Source organism: Trichosurus vulpecula, chromosome 5 (genome assembly GCF_011100635.1).
Source record: "Trichosurus vulpecula isolate mTriVul1 chromosome 5, mTriVul1.pri, whole genome shotgun sequence".
Lineage (NCBI taxonomy): Eukaryota > Metazoa > Chordata > Mammalia > Diprotodontia > Phalangeridae > Trichosurus > Trichosurus vulpecula.
The window spans coordinates 275,375,867-275,389,963 of record NC_050577.1 but is presented as its reverse complement, the minus strand read 5'-3'; the positions used below and the strand labels follow the sequence as shown (position 1 = coordinate 275,389,963).

Here is a 14,097-nt window from a genome sequence, read left to right as displayed (position 1 = left end):
TCCTATGACTGGTCCCTCATGTAGACATTCCCTCTTTATCTCTCCTTATATTTCAATGTCAAAGTGGCGTTTCCATAATCAGCATCTCAAAAAAGTTGTCATTAAGATAGGGACAATGGCACAAAAGGTGCTGAAGCTACCTTCACGTTCCCTTTTTGTCTGTCCCCAATAAGATCTCCGGAAACTCTTTGTTTTTAATAAAGGTACACAGGTTCTACATGTGTTAGTTAACATTAGCCTTGCTTATAGGGATTTTTTCCCCTTCAATTGTTTAAAAAAGTGAGGAAAACAATTTAGCTTACATTTAGCTGATAAAAAGCTTTATAATGGCTACCACGTTCCAATATTTTCTAGAAATCCTTTTACCATTCTTCAATGAATTAAATGTGTTCGTGATAACTGAAAGCAAATATATAAGAACAGTGTCCCTCATAGCAACAGGTCCATTACTAGTTAATTTTTAAGAAATTAGTTTGATTTTTGTACTGGTAAATCATCAAAATCTTCCAAATAATCAAATAAAAGTTGGAGTTCCCACTTTTGTCACAATAAGGTGAGATCAGAATAGAATCACTGGTTCCCTTGTTTTGCAAAGACACAGATGTAAATTTAAGTAGTTTATAATACTCACAACAGTAGGTAGAACAAGTTATTTGGCAGGATAAAATCCTAGTTTATAGTCACTTCAAATACTCATAATTCCTTTCTAAAACTGAATTATGTTAGATGTTATGTTAATAAAGATTGAGACAATTTGATACCATCATACTGTTCTATGTATTCATGAATCTAATTTGCTCACAATTTTAGAGTTGGGAGGATCCAACTTTTCACTTTATGGATGAGAAAGCAGAAGTCAAATTGCAGAATGGCTAAGCCAATTCACAACTCTATCAACAGTGTATGAGTGTGCCTGTTTTCCCAAAGCCCGTCCAATGATTTTCATTTTCCCTTTTTCAGTCATCTTTGATTAACTTTTCTATTTTTTTTAAAACAAGCACCAAAGAGTTTTGATGATTTCTCCTTTATAGTATAGAGTGTACATGCATGCATGTGTGTGTGTGTGTATGTGCGTGTGTGTGTGTGTGTGTGTGTGTGTGTGTGTGTGTGTGTGTGTGTATAGTTAGAAAGCTGGTACTGCTAGGCCTCTTTCCTCTTTTCTTCCCATTTTCTCCCACATGATTTCCCTTGAGATTCTTGATCTTTTGTTAGTGTTGGATTCTGCTTTCTAACCCACTGTACTAGCCCTTCTTCATTTTGTGGAAGAATTCACCCCATTCATGTTCATGGTTATGGTTAATTGCGTATTTGCCTCCATCAAATGAGGCAGGTAGGTGGTGCAGTGGACAGAGAAACAGTCCTTGATGTCAGGAAGACTCATCTTCCTGAATTCAAAATTAGTCTCACACACTAGCTGTGTGAACCTGAGCAAGTCATTTAACCGTTTGTCTCAGTTTTCTCATCTGTAAAATGAGCTGGAAAACAAAATGGCAAACCACTCCAATATCTTTACTGACCCAAATGGGGTCGTGAAGAGCCAGACACAATTGAAATCACTGAATAATAATGCCATCATATCTTCCTATACTTTGCATACCATGCCACTCATTCCATTTACAAAGAAGGTGGTGAAAGAAAAGCTGTACTAAGCCCCAATTCAGGAACTAAAGCTGGAGATGCAAGCAAATAGAAGATGATACTGACGACTTGAAAGAATTATTGTAGATCCAGAAACACCCCAAAGTCCAACCCAAAAGAAGAATGGCTTCAGAGGTTCAAGTAGAGTCTAAAAGGAAAGTCAGCCTGTGCTGATGGAGGCTTTTGTGGCCAGCCTCCTTTCCTACTGCCTTTTTGCTTCTAGCTGCATTTTGGTGTAGTTCTAGACTGGATGAAGGCATTTTTAATTTCTTAATTATTATTTGGTCTAGTGCAATTTTTAGTGTTTTGCTGGAGTAGGTGTGTGACAGCTGAGATGCCTGTCTTTCAAGCAGTCATCTTAACTGGAAGCCCATAAGAATGACATTTTTTAATTTTTTTTACAGTTTTTTAAAAAAAAATTTTTTCCTCAATTAAATGTAAAAAATTTTTAAACTTTAGTTTTTAAAAAAAAACTTTTCTAAATTCTCTCGCTCTCCTTTCTCCTCCTTGAGAAGGCAATTTGATACAGATTACATATGTGCAGTCATGCAAAAACATTTCCATATTAGCCATGCTGCAAAAGAAATAAAAAAAAAAGTAAAAGTATACTTCAATCTGCTTTCAGACTCCATCAGTCCATTTGCTAGAGGTAGAAAGCACTTTTCATCATACATTCTTCAGAATTGTCTTGGATCATTATGTGGATGAGAATAGCTCAGTCAAGGAATGACCTTAATTCTTAACTAAGATGCCATCTGAACAAAAAGTTCAAAATAATCACGCCTCTTCTTTTTGCAACAAATAGCTGCACTAAACTAAGCATTTCCTTAATATGATAAATATACTTTAACCTGGTTTAGGTTAAACCAAAAGAAGAACTGAAGTAAGTAACATTCAGACACAATTTGGTTAAAAAATATTCAGGCTTTCATATTGTACAATTATGTCTCCAAAACTTGTGTGGTAAAGCTCTTGCCAATTCTTTTATCTAGGTCAGTTCTGGGTCAAAACATTTCTTTGCAGAGTAGTCTACTGGTCCAATGATTACAAAGGGGACATAAGAAGCACCCTATTTGCAGATTTTTAAAAATGAAACTACTTATTTATGAATCAAGAGGGCCTCAATATGAAAAAGAAATTTATCGATTGCCAAGTTTAGTTACATTAAAAAACCTATGATTTTCAGCAGGGATAGCAGCATGGTACAATGGAACAAGAGCTGAATTTGGAGTAGGGAGACTTGGGTTCAAATCCCATCCCTTCTACTTCTATAAGTCACTCAACCTTTCTGTGCCTTGGAATCATGATCTAAATGAAGGAAGCGGTCTAGATGACCTCTGAAGAAGGTCCCTTCTAGTTTATGATCCTATGGCCTTGTTATGAACTCTATCTTTAATTACATTATATAATTAAAACCAAAACAAATGTTATTCCATTTCTCTACAAACACATGGAAAGCTTATTGCTATTTTAAAGCAATGGTTAACACTGTAAAAGATCTGGGTGAGAAATGGCACATTTTATTCTGTTTTAAACAGAGACCAGTATTAAAATGTTAACAGCTTACATATATATATATATAGCACTTTTAATGATACTCAAAGCATTTTTATATGCATTATCTCAGTTGATCCTAACAAAGGAGAGTTTGAAATTTGTAGTACAAATATTTATTATCCCTTTTTTAGTGTTTAGGACGTTAAAGTTTAGAGGGATTAAGCGACTGATTTCCTCCAGTTCAGTTGGCTAGTAAAGTAGCAGAGCATCAAAATCAAGTCTTCTACAATTCTGCTTGCCAGTACAATGCATTTTCTAAAAAGAACATGCACAAGCTAGTCTTCCTATATGAATATAATGGTGACTACTATTACAGAACCCCTCTCCAAGTATTGTAACATGAACTTTGCATTACTGCTTCTAGTATTGGGGCAACAGATTTGTACTAATAATAATAGCTCCCATTCAATACCATTTGACAGTTTTACACTGTCGTGAACCTGTGAAGTGGGTAGTACAACTCATTATCTCCACTTTACAGATGAGGAAACTGAGACTTAGATTCCATGTCCTGAGGCTCTAAAAGGGAATTCAGCTCAATTCAAGCCAATAAGACAAAGGCATGGAAAGCTCTTAAAACCAAAATTCTGGTAATGAAAATACAAATTATTTCAACCAGGAAGAAAAAAAAAAGAGCCACGGCTAAAGAAACCAGAGAATCTGAATAGGGAGGTAATTAAGGAGCTCGGGTTTTAAAAGGGTATATAAAAGAGATGGAACTGGGTAACTAGAAAGAAGTAGAAGACTGGTGAGATTCTTTAGCATTAGTGGTAAGTAGTTTAAAATGCAGTATACAAATGGAGACATCATAAATGCTAAAGGTTATAAAAAGGTTTTGGTCGTTTTGTTTTTTTAAGATTATTCTGCGAGTAGGACAAGAGAATGAAAGAATGAAAGAAAATGAACAGCAATTACTCACGTTTATAAAACTTTTAGGATGTTTACCTTAAATGGTATACCTTTAGTTAAGTGGCTCAATTATTAACCTCATTTTACAGATGAAGAAACTGAGGCACTGAGAGGTTAGCTGGCTTTCCCATAGTAGCTCAGCTAATGAGTCTGTGTGATACTCAGAAACCAGGCTACTTGCAAAGAAAGGGCAGAAGTAATGAACTTGTTTTCTCAACCAAAAAGAATAGCCTGAAGGCTAGAAGAACAAGTCAACAAGAAAATGAAAGTCAAGATAAGTGAGAAGATAAAAGAGCACCTACTTGCCCTCTATAGCGTCATTATGCCTAAACATATACATATGTATATACCTATATATGTACATATATCCTAGAGTACTGAATGAACTTTGACTGCTAAGTCTTGCATAATAAATTGGAGTGATAGGCTATTTTGAAAGTAGAATTAGGAAAATGTCCCACTTTCCAAAAACATGAAGGTTAGTAGGTAGATAAATCAAAATACGAGCTAGTGGGCTTGACTTTCTCCATTTAATAATTCACAATAGAATTTTATCAAGAAATGGTTTTCAAACATTTAGAAAGTGATGATAAAGTCAGGATGTATTTAAGGATAATTCACGTTGGACTGTTTCCTATTTTTTGGACAGCATTACTAGTAGAGATCAAAGGAACGCAGTGGACACACTGTATCTGAATTTTAATAGCAAGTTTCTGATTTTATAGCACCTTGAGGTGGGGTACATAGTATACACGTCAGTCTTTACTACCCCCACTTCACAGATGACAAAACTGAAGCTTAGAAAGATTACATGACTTGTCCACGATCACACAGCCAATACGTGTCAGAGATAGGGTGTGAAGCCAGGTCGCTCAGATTCCAACTCCAACACTATCAAATGTCTCATGCTGCCTTCTCAGGGGCAAAGTACTTGACAAAGTCTCTCATGATGGATAAGATAGACAAAATGGACAAGATGATAATGTTGGGTCAGAACTGGTTGACCGTCCGGAACCAAAGAATACTTATTAGGGTATGTTCTGTTTAATGTTCTATTTAACGTATTTATAAAAGACTTGGATGAAGTAATAGCATGTTTACCAAATTTTCAGATTATAGGAACAGGGGAGAGATAGTAAATCTTTATTAATCTTCATTAAGAAGTAACATGGTTCAGTGGAATGAACTTTGAGCTTGGAGTTAGGAGAAACTTGGTCTCGAAGTCTGGCTTTAACAATAGCTATGTGATCCTCAGCAGGTAATTTAACCTGACCTGAGGTTTTCTCATTTGTAAAAAAGAAGATAACTGGGGCGGAGACAAGATGGCGGCGGGAAAGCAGGGATTTGTCTGAGCTCCCCGCCAAGTTCCTCCAAAAACCTACAAAAAATGGCTCTGAACAAATTCTAGAACTGGAGAACCCACAAAATAGCAGAGGGAAGCAGGGCTCCAGCCCAGGACAGCCTGGATGGTCTCTGGGTAAGGTCTATCGTACACGGAGCTGGGAGCAGAGAGGAGCAGAGCCCAGCATGGGTGGCAGCAGGACCAACCAGACTGGGAGCCGGGCGGAGTGGGCCCTAGTGCCCTGAATCAGTGAGCTGTGGCAGTTACCTGACTTCTCAACCCACAAACACCAAAGACAACAGAGAAGGTTAGTGGGAAAAGCTGCAGGGAGTGGAAGGAGCTCACGGTTTGGCCACCGCCCCAGGGCCAGTGGAGGTGGTGCAGCTACAGAACTACAGCTGCAGTTGCTTCTGGCCCCAGGCCCACCTGGTGGGAGGAATTGAGTGGCAGATCAGAGCAGGAGTGCACAGCCTGCATAAGATCTGAGTCCAGTCCGGGTTGGTAGTTCTTGGGGGAGGAGGAGTGCCGATGTGGCAGAGCTGGCTGTAATAGCTCTGAAAACAACAGCGCATCCCCTCAAGCTTGGAACAAAGTACTCTTTACTCTACAAGCAGTCGTACTCCACTGAAAAACTCAAGGGTCAAGTTAGTTGTCTGGGAACATGGCCAGGCAGCAAAAACGCACTCAGATTCAGTCTCAGACTTTGGAATCTTTCTTTGGTGACAAAGAAGACCAAAATATACAGCCAGAAGAAGTCAACAAAGTCAAAGAGCCTACATCAAAAGCCTCCAAGAAAAACATGAACTAGTCTCAGGCCATGGAAGAGCTCAAAAAGGATCTGGAAAAGCAAGTTAGAGAAGTAGAGGAAAAATTGGGAAGAGAAATGAGAAGGATGAGAGAAAACCATGAAAAACAAGTCAATGACTTACTGAAGGAGACCCAAAAAAATACTGAAAAAAATACTGAAGAAAACAACACCTTAAAAAATAGACTATCTCAAAGGGCAAAAGAGCTCCAAAAAGCCAATGAGGAGAAGAATGCCTTGAAAGGCAGAATTAACCAAATGGAAAAGGAAGTCCAAAAGACCACTGAAGAAAATACTACCTTAAAAATGAGATTGGAGCAAGTGGAAGCTAGTGACTTGATGAGAAATCAAGATATTATAAAACAGAGCCAAAGGAACGAAAAAGTGGAAGACAATGTAAAATATCTCACTGGAAAAACCACTGACCTGGAAAATAGATCCAGGAGAGATAATTTAAAAATTACTGGACTACCTGAAAGCCATGATCAAAAAAAGAGCCTAGATATCATCTTTCAAGAAATTATCAAGGAGAACTGCCCTGATATTCTAGAAGCAGAGGGTAAAATAGAAATTGAAAGAATCCACAAAGAATCCTCAAATAGATCCCAAAAAGAAAACTCCTAGGATTATTGTCACCAAATTCCGGAGCTCCCAGATCAAGGAGAAAATACTGCAAGCAGCCAGAAAGAAACAATTTGAGTATGTGGAAAAACAATCAGGATAACACAGGATCTAGCAGCTTCTACATTAAGGGATCAAAGAGCTTGGAATATGATATTCTGGAGGTCAATGGAGCTAGGATTAAAACCAAGAATCACCTACCCAGCAAAACTGAGTATCATGCTCCAAGGCAAAATATGGATTTTCAATAAAATAGAGGATTTTCAAGCTTTCTCAGTGAAAAGAGCAGAGCTGAATAGAAAATTTGACTTTCAAACATAAGATTCAAGAGAAGCATGAAAAGGTAATCAAGAAAAAGAAGAAGAAAAAGAAATCGCAAGGGATGTACTAAAGTTGAACTGTTTTGTTTACATTCCTACATGGAAAGATGATGTGTATGATTCATGAAACCTCAGTATTAGGGTAGCTGAAGGGAATATGCACATATATATATATATATATATATATATATATATATATGTGTGTGTACGTATGTATATATGTATGTGTGTATATATACATGTATATATATATATATGTATAGACAGAGGGCACAGGGTGAGTTGAATATAAAGGGATGATATCTAAAAAAAATAAAATCAAATGAAGGGATGAGAGAGGAATATATTGAGAGAGGGAGAAAGGGAGAGAGAGAGTAGGGTAAATTATCTCGCATAAAAGTGGCAAGAAAAAGCAGTTCTGTAGGAAGGTAAGAGGAGGCAGGTGAGGGGGAATGAGTGAATCTTGCTCTCATCAGATTTGACCTGAGGAGGGAATACCATACACACTCAACTGGGTATCTTACCCCACCAGAAAGAAGGAGGAAGAAGATAAAAAAGGGGGGATGATAGAAGGGAGGACAGATGGGGGAGGAGGTAATCAAAAACAAACACTTTCAAAAAGGGACAGGGTCAAGGGAGAAAATTGGATAAAGGGGGATAGGTTAGGAAGGAGCAAAATATAGTTAGTCTTTCACAACATGAGTATTGTGGAAGGGTTTTACATAATGATACGCATGTGGCCTACGTTGAATTGCTTGACTTCTTAGGGAGGGTGGGTGGGGAGGGAAGAGGGGAGAGAATTTGGAACTCAAAAGTTTTTAAAAACAGATGTTCCAAAACAAAAAAAAAGTTTTTGCATGCAACTAGGAAATAAGACACACAGGTAATGGGGTGTAGAAATTTATCTTGCCCTACAAGAAAGGAAGGGAAAAGGGGATGGGAGGAGAGTGGGGTGACAGAAGGGAGGGCTGACTGGGGAATGGGCAACCAGAATATACGGCATCTTGGAATGGACGGTAGGGTAGAAATGGGGAGAAAATTTGTAATTCAAACTCTTGTGAAAATCAATGCTGAAAACTAAATATATTAAATTAAATGAAAAAAGAAGATAATTACACTTGTACTACATACTTGACAGAGTTGATATGAGGAAAGACTTTTATAAACTTTTTTGTGCTATATGAATGAGTTATTTTTATTGAATGGCATAACTATGTTACCAAAATATCTCAACAGTCATGAGCTATAAACTGAAGTGAACCTGATTATATTTATGTCTATTAAAGTTCAAGTTCAACATCTGGGTTAAAAAGTAAATTGTACAGAAACAGGATTTGTGAAAAAGACAGCTGTGGCTGGGATGCAGTTCATGTGTCTGGGTGGTGGCAAATAACATACAGGGGTTTTATTAGTATTTTAAGCTCAACATAAGCAGTATGATGTGGTAGTCAAAAGAGCTAATTTAACATTTTTTTGGTTGGACCTACGATTTCACTGGCATATGGAACTCCAGGTTCTCACTACCAATGCAAATTAGCACTTGCTCTTCCAGTTACAATCTTAGAGAGTTGCCTGGGGTACAGAGAAATTAAGTATCAAGTAGCCAGTATGGGTCAGAAGGGGAAGTTGAACCTAGGTCTTCCCAACGCCAAGGACAGCTCTATATCCTTTACAGCACATTGCTTCTCATACGACTTTAAGCCACATTAATGACAACTCACATTTAGACTGATACAGTACTATGCTATAATCTCAGAATCGGAAAAGACTTCAGATACTATAAAATCCAAACCAACCTATACCCCTCTATAAGATGTCCAAAAAGTAGTCATTCAGCTTTTGCTTGATAATCCCCAGTAGGAGAAAATCCATAACCTCCTAAGGCAGATCACTCCACTCTGGAATACATTTAATTGTTAAGTTTTTCCCTATATTAAACTTATATTTAACAAGTAACTTCCAACTATTGCTTCTAGTTTTGACCTTAGGTCAAGCAGGATAAGTCTATTCCTTCTTCCATGAAACAACTCTTCAAAGGCTTAAAGATAGCTATCATGTCAAAGTCTTTGCTTCTTCAGGCTAAATATCCCTAATTCCTCCATCCAATCCTCATTTGACATGAGCTTATCAACCAATCAATAAGCATTGATTAAGTGTATATGATGTTCCAGACCCTTCACCTTGTTGGCTCCCTTCCTCCAGTTTTTCCATTTTTTTTTCTAAAATGTTGCTCTTAGAATGTGAACTGATATTATGACAATCACAAACATAGCCTTGGAACATCAAAAGGTAGATAATTACAATATTAAGTACTTTCTGGAGATAAATCTGCACATTTACAGTACTGAGAGTTTTGAGATTTATAAACTATTTTCTTTATAGTCTCCCTATAAGGCAAAGAGGGGACTAAAAGAAAGATGTGTGTATGTGTGTTTCTGCACTCTGAGTTTTTCACTTCTATCAAGAGAAGGATAACATATTTCACCATCAATCCTCTTGAATCATTGTTGGTCATTACACTGATCAGAGTTCCTAAGTCTTTTCAAAGTTGTTTGTGTTTACCATATTATTGTGATTGTATAAATTTTTCTCCTGGTTTTGTTCACTTCATTATGCATCAGTTCACGTTAGTCTTCCTAGGTTTTTCTGAAACCATCCCCTTCATTATATCTTAGAACATAATAGTATTCCATTATATCATATATCATATCACACCATATCATGTCAGATATCATAACTTGTTCAGCCATTCCCTCAATTGATGGGCACTTCCTCAAATTCTAATTCTTCACAACCTCAAAAAGAGCTATAAATAGTTTCATACATCCTTAAAGTTTGTTTTGCTTAGGAATAGTCCCCTCCCTTAATCTACCTTCCCTTTAATTCCCCTTTTCCTTTCTTCTCTTGCCCTCTTATTTCCTTGTTATGTGAAATGTATTTCTGTATCCGATTCTGAGTGAGTATTCTTCCCTCTTTCAACCAGTTCAGATGAAAGTGAGGTTCAAATGCTGGTCATTCTCCCTACCTTCCTCCTTATATATATAGACTTCTACTCGCATATTGATTATGAGAGAATCTTCCTTTCCTTTTCCTCTAATCTCCAGATTTCTCTTCCCCTCCCTTTCCATTCTATCAAGATCAAATCATAACAGAACCACAATTCGACTAACTTAACCCATCAAGGTTAAGATCAGGATCTGAGGAGATACATATATCATCTCCTCATACTGGAATGTAGGCAATTTATCATTGTTTAGTCCTTCACCATTGTTTATTTGTGTTTACCTTTATATTTCTCTTGACACCAGTGTTCATACATCAAAGTTTCTATGTACCTCTTGGGTTTATTTTTTCATCAGGAATGCTTATAATTTCTCTCTTTTTTTAAAATTAAAGATCCATTTTTCCCCTTTAGGATTATACTCAGTTTTCATGTGTAAGTTATTTTTGGATGTAATCCTATATACTTTGCCTTCTGGAATATTGTATTGCAAGTTCTCCACTCCTTCCCAGTAATGAAAGGGGACTAAGGGAATGGAACAAGCATTTATATAGTGCCTACTATGTGTCACGCACTGTGCCAAGTGCTTTTACAAATATTATTTCATTTTATCTTCACAACAACCCTGTGAGGTAGGTACAACTCATTTTGCAGATAAGGAAACTGTTGCAAATAGAGGTTAAGTGGTGAAGAGCTCAGTACATTGCTGGGCACATGATAAGAAAGTTCTTAATAAATGTTTATTGACTGGCTGTCAAATCATGTGTGATTCTCACTCTAGCTCTTTGGTACTTGAATTCTTTCTTTCTAACTACTTGTAATAGTTTTTTCTTTGACACAGAACCTCTAGATTTTGGCTAGAATGTTCCTGGGAGTTTTCATGTTGGGATTTCTTTTAGGAGGTGGCCAGTGGATTCTTTCTATTTCCACATTCCTTCTGGTTTTAAGACATCTTAAAATAGTTTTCTTTTATGATTTCTTGAAATACGATGTCTAGGCCTTTTTTTCATTTGGTCATGACTTTCAGACAGTCCAATTAAATTTAAAAAATTTTTTTTCTCTTTAATCTGTTATCTAGGGCAGTTGTTTTTGTTATGATACCTTACATTTTCTTTTATTTTTCAACCTTTGATTTTGTTTTAATATTTTGTGTTGTCTCATGGAATCACTGGCTTCTATTTGGTCTATTATAATTGTCAGGGAGTTTATTGCTTGGGCAGCATTTTGCACCTCTTGTGCCAAGCTGCTAATTTCCTTTCCAATTCTTTCTTCCATAGCTCTTTTTTGATCATTTTTTTTCTCTAGTATCACCATTTCATTTATAAAAATATTTTAAAACTTTTTTTTAACTCTTGCTTCATCTCTTCAAGGACTTCTAGTTGAGTCTAGTTGTATCCAAGCTGCATTTTTCTTTGAGGCTTCGCTTGTACATGTTTTTGAGGCATTCTCTTCTTCTGGATTTGTGTCTTGAGCATACTCTTTTCACCATAATAGTTTTTTTGTGGTGAGATTCTTTTTCTGTTTCCTCATTCTTCCAGCCTATTTTCTGACTTTTCATTTAATGCAGGGGCCTAGCCCTATGAACTTCTGGAGGGAGGGTCTGGGGTTGGTCCTTATGCTATTCACTTGGGGGTATTGAATGTTGTATTATTCCAAGATCTCAGGAGCAGTTCAAACTGAGGCCCCACAAGTTTTTTACTGTTCCCAAGATGGTTTGATCCAGGGCAAATTCTGATTACTGCTTACCTTATCTAAGCAAGTTTCTTAGTTAGATCTGAGTCTGAGCAACAGTAGGCAGCTACTAGATTCTGTCACTATGAGCCAACTAGAAAACTCTCTTGGTTCAAAATGACAGAACTGTATGTAGGCTTCCCTTTGATCTAGGATTCCTGCTTTCCTTATTTCTCTCTGTAGGTTTCAGACTGGGCCAGAAGCTGGATCGGAGAACCTGCTGTCCAAGCCACACTGCTGTTTCTTGTTTGTGGACTTCCTCCTTGCTCAGGTCAAGTCAGAGCCTGCAAACACTCCTAATGGCTGGGTGCAGGTCACTCTTTCAGTTCACCCTGGTTCTGTGACACAGAACTGGATAGTGGTTGACAAAACTGTCATTTAGCACCTTTTCTTACACCCTGCATGAGGCTGTACCATGGTTTGGGTCTGGGATGTCATCTTGCCCTTAGGCCCAGTTCCAGGGCACTAGAGTACATGCCTGGCATGCTCCTGGTCATGTGCCCGAATCCAATGCCCAAGACCTCGCTGTCTCCCTATACCAACCTAGGCTAGAAAAGTGATTCATTGTGATTTTTTTTTCTTGGCTTTCCTTATCAGGATTTAGTGAGATACATTGACTAGAAAAGTTTGCATGAGTTTTGGAGGATAGTTCTTTGTACTTTTTCCTGCTACTTCTCCAGAACTGAGGCAGGATTTGAACCTAGGTCTTGAACTCTTTCCAGTGTACTGTTTGTCCCTTTTCATTACATTAATTTATCTCTTTATGTACACATTCTTGACCAGAACCTTTTGTGACCAAGAACATTCTTTTGTAAGATAGTTGGCAAGGGTTAGGGGACTATGATCAAGGAAGTTTTCCTTTGTTCATAGATATTTAGTTATTCCCCCAATGACTTTTGGCTACTATACTCTAAATGAATTGATTTAACTCATCCAGAAGAGTATAATCCTTTGAGATAGTCCATATCCTTTGAGATAATGTTAGATAAAATCGAGAAGCTTTTGAGTCTATAGCATTTAAGAATTGCTGATATTAAAAAAAAAGAATTGCTGATATTGCTTACTAATTAGTCCACGTCTCTGAATTATGAATTCAAGCCTTCTAGCCCTGTACATATGACTATGTTCCAATTTTTAAAAATTCTTTTAAAAAGCATTCATTTTGGAGAAGGTTTAGAACATGTGGTATTACTTAACCTGGGTCTCATTCCTTCTCTTTGTGGCTCTGTTCCCATCTTTCAATAGCATCAAAACTGAAAATGTCAGCTGTTCTGGGGATAAAAAAAACACTTATTCTACATCATTCAGAGTTAATCTAAGGATATAGCAATAAAGTATTTAGTCCTGATCATGTCATACCTCTGCTCAAGAAATTTTACTGGATCGCTATTATCTCTCAGACAAAAATTCTTAACCTTTTCTGTGTCATGGATACCTCTGGTAGTCTAAAGAAGCCCATGGATTGATTTTCAGAATAAAGTTTTTAAAATCAAAAAATTATATATATAATATATATATACACATACATACATATATATGCTTATGAAGGAAATCAATTTTATTGAAACGAATATGTGATGGTTTCTCTTCTAAGTTCATGGGCCCCTCCTGAAATCTATCCACAGAAACTTAGGGGGCCGTGGACTGACCTGGGTTTAAAAAATCCTGGTCTACAAATAAACTATAAATTCTTTTGTTTGGTATTTAAAGCCCTTTAAAGGCTCTAATTCATTCATTCTACTTTCAAGACAAACTAATCTATTTGCTGTTTTCATTACACAATATTCGCTTACCAGGCCTCCATGCTTTTGAACAAGCTGTCCCACATACCTGGCATGTACATGTTGTTTTAAAGTTAGGGGCTGATTCATTTTTCTTTTTTATTCCTAGTACCAAGAAATGCTCACAGTCGAGGAGCATTTTATTACACGCAACAAACTGTGCTAAGTGCTGGGAAGATAAAGAAAGGCAAAAACATAGTCCCTGACCTCAAAAAATTCACATTCGAACAGCTGGAGATGATCTAAAAACAACCATGTACACACAAGATACATGTAGAGTTAGATGAAGGTAAAACCAGAGGGAAGGCACTAGCAGTGAAGGAGGGTTGGGATGGGGTGGGGGGGAGAACCAGATCTGTAAAGTCCCCCTGCAGATGGGATCTAATATGAAT

General features: G+C 37.2%; 1 protein-coding gene across 1 annotated transcript in view; it reads right to left on the bottom strand.

Moving 5' to 3' along the window:
- LIMA1 (LIM domain and actin binding 1) overlaps positions 1-14,097 on the bottom strand; it is a 105,375-nt gene that overhangs the window by 64,348 nt on the left and 26,930 nt on the right. The gene's annotated exons all lie outside the window — the stretch shown is intronic.